The sequence below is a fragment of the Nicotiana tabacum genome, chromosome 9 (assembly GCF_000715075.1).
Source record: "Nicotiana tabacum cultivar K326 chromosome 9, ASM71507v2, whole genome shotgun sequence".
NCBI classification, from domain to species: domain Eukaryota; kingdom Viridiplantae; phylum Streptophyta; class Magnoliopsida; order Solanales; family Solanaceae; genus Nicotiana; species Nicotiana tabacum.
The window spans coordinates 18036705-18040107 of NC_134088.1; the positions used below are offsets into that span (position 1 = coordinate 18036705).

At 32.9% G+C, this 3403-nt stretch overlaps 1 non-coding gene across 2 annotated transcripts; it reads left to right on the forward strand.

Annotated features, from left to right (window-relative positions):
- Positions 1-1789: 1789 nt before the first annotated feature.
- Positions 1790-3158, forward strand: LOC107773113 (uncharacterized). 2 transcript variants are annotated; one of them, XR_012694790.1, is made up of 2 exons: positions 1790-2261; positions 2859-3158. It is a non-coding gene; the product is annotated as an uncharacterized LOC107773113 (transcript). The 2 variants fall into 2 exon arrangements; XR_012694791.1 differs by having other exon boundaries at positions 1790-2256.
- Positions 3159-3403: the final 245 nt, after the last annotated feature.

Consider the following 3403-nt stretch of genomic DNA (forward strand, 5'->3'; position numbering starts at 1 on the left):
AAACGACTCTTTTTTTTTAAAAAAAATTTATTGTTGGGACCGTTTGGCCCGCCAAGGGACCGATCCGGTCCCGATCCCTTGACAGGACAAACGGTCCCGGTCCTAACGGTTCAAAGCCACGAACCGGCCCACGAGACCGGTCCAGGCCCACATCTATCGGTCCTGGCCCGTTAGGCCCGTTTGAACCGCGGTCCCGGGCCCGGACCGACCCACTTGCCACCCTTAGATACAGTACAGAGGTTAAACTCATATCCATCTCACATATATCAGTAAATAAATGTTCCGTATAAGAAGATAATTTATTTAAACTCCACAAAATTAATAATGATTCTTTACAATAAGTGATGGTATGTATTATCATTAGAGCCGTCAAAATGAGTTTGGCCCGTAATGCTAGCTCAACACAGCCCGCTTCTTGGGTAGGGTTGAGTTATGATATTTTTGAGCGCATTTAAAAAAGTTTATAAGCCCGGCCCAAGTTAGTCCGCTGGCCCTTGAAACTTGAACGAGGCTGGGCCTGGGCGTCGTGTGGGCCAAAAATTAATTAAATTTAAATTTAAATATTTAATGTATAAAAATAGTAAGAACTAAAAAAAAACTATTAACTATAATCCCCATTCCCAACCCAAGATTACTCATTTACCCTTCCACATCAACGAGAATTAAGATTTTTGATATGCATGTAACATGACAAAATTAGTTTTTCTTCTGCTTAATTAAGAACTCGAAAAGTTTTAAGTGACCAATAATAAATTTTTTAAAAGAAAATATTACTTTAAGTGGCCAATGATCAGTTTGAATTATTTTAATATATTATTAATATTTAAACTACTCTTGAAGTATAGAAAAAAGATCAATTGTTAATACAAAAAAAATTAACCACTAGCAAATTTCATGAATTTTAAAAATTGTATGGACTATAATGATGAAATCAACAAATGATGTTAAACCTAAATTAAAAACCTCAACATATAAACTTATTGAAGAAATCCCTGAGTCGAGGAATTTGAAAGAAAAGTATTAAGAAAATATTCATATAACTTTATAAAAGAAGAGCTAGAGATATAGAGAATTTGAATTTTAATTACGAAATTTCTTGTCAAATATCAAGTTTCTTGTACGCTCTAAGCAAACAGAAGTTGTCTATATTATTAAACGATTACGTCACAAAAATTAAAGATTTGAAGAAATTTTTTTCTAAAAAGAAATTGAAGTGTCGGCCCGCCCTAACCCGCAACCCTCTTAGGGCTGGGTTGGGCTGGCCATTTTAAGGCCCATTCAGATGACGGGCCGGCCCGTCCTAGCCCACCAAATTTAAAAGCCCATGAGGCTTGGGTTGGGTTGGGTTGAGCTTGGCTTGGCTGGCCCGTTTTCATAGTTCTAATTATCATGATTGATGCCTAAAAAGGACTAAAATTAAATGTAATTAAACATCACCTTGGTCTTTTCTCCCTTCTTTCTCTCTCTTCTCAAATCGTGTATATATATATATATATATATATATATATATATATATATATATATATATATATATATATATATATGATAAACTAAGTTTATATAATAATATCATCTCATACCTGACCGATTGACTATGAATTCGGCTATGAGCGGAAGTAATTGTCATATTGATAGGAGCATATTATATTTGCCATGTAGTAGACAAAACTTGGCATGACCATATTAGACCCCCTTGTTCACGTGCAAAGTTTTAGGAGTTTTGTTTGTTTTCACCAATTAACTTAAATCATTTCATTCTATATAACATCAACATTTGTAACAAAATCTCAACCCTATCCTTTCCTCACTTGAAAAAAAAAAATGGATTCCTCCAAAAAAACATCTCTTCTTTTCATCTCCATACTTCTCATAATTTCTTCAATCACTCCCATTCTTGGTTGTAGCCATTGCAAAAAACACAAGAAACCCAAAACTACTCCCAATATTCCACCTATTAATATTATTCCATCACCACCAACAGAGACTACTACTTGCCCTATTGATACACTTAAACTTGGAGCTTGTGTTGATCTTCTTGGTGGGCTAGTTCATATTGGGATTGGTAATCCTGTTATTAATGAGTGTTGTCCAATTATTCAAGGGCTTGTGGAAATTGAAGCTGCAGTTTGTCTTTGTACAACTCTTAAGCTTAAGCTTCTAAATCTTAACCTTTATGTCCCTTTGGCACTTCAACTCCTTCTTACTTGTGGCAAGACTCCACCTCCTGGCTACACTTGCTCTTTGTAGACTCATTGAGTTAAGTATGCAATTTTTTGTACTACCCCTTTAACCTTTATATATCTCTAGCTTGCCTTATAATTTTTTTTATACTAGTGATATTTAGGTCAGTTTGCGTGTACTGATTTTTTCAGTGAATATTTACTAAATTAGATCTTGAAACTTCATGATTTTTCTCTTACTTCATTGACCACAAGGTCACACACTAGCTAGCATTATAAATTTGTTTTTGCCTTTGTATAACATTTTGTATGGATTGATAACGTTGTACCTTGATTTTATACAACACATGAAGAGGCGTAGCTACATGGTTTAAAGAAAGTCCAACTAAATATTTTTTATCAGAAAAATAAATTGTGCACATGAGTATAAGATAATTTTTTTAATTTACGGCTAAATTGTTGAATATATATATATATATACACACACAATTATTTTGATTGTATTTTCAAATAATGTGAGTTGTTGTTTTATGTGTTGTTGACTAGTAAACTTAACTTTTTCGAAAGTAATATTTTATGACCTTTGCTAGTTTATATTTAATTTTCATTTATTTATTATATATATATTTAAAAAGGTGGTTAAGCTCATTTTAGTCATAAATTATTCTGAAATTGCAGGTTGCAAGCTGAGGTTTGGAGGATTGTATGGACTATATTCGACATGAGAGGATGTTTGAGTGTCTGATTAATTGTTTTCACTTTCCACCAACCCCCACACCAAGTTGTATCTCGTGATTGGTACTACTCCCCCCCCCCCCCCTTTTTTTTTACCCAAAAGTGGTACTACTGTTGATTTTTGTCTTCTGTAGAATAGTAATTAGTTTATGAAAACTATTTATAAATTAAAGTTTTTATTTAATCTTTGCAAAGATGAAAGTGTATTGATAATTTTATTTCTATGTATTGTTTTTTTTTTTCTTCTTCTTCTTCTAATTCTAATGGTATTAGCTAATTTTTGTCTTTTGTTCACTTAATGTTTAAATTAATTTTTCACTGCCCCACCCCCACCCGCAACCCACCTCCCAAAAAAGGAAACGTTCTTTTTTTTCAAAAGAAGTACTCCCTCCGGGTCAAGTTAATTAATTTTTTGATTTTTTTTGTGGTCCATAATATTTAATTTTTTCAAGAAAGAATTAATTATTTTTTTTTCAAAGTTGTCTTTG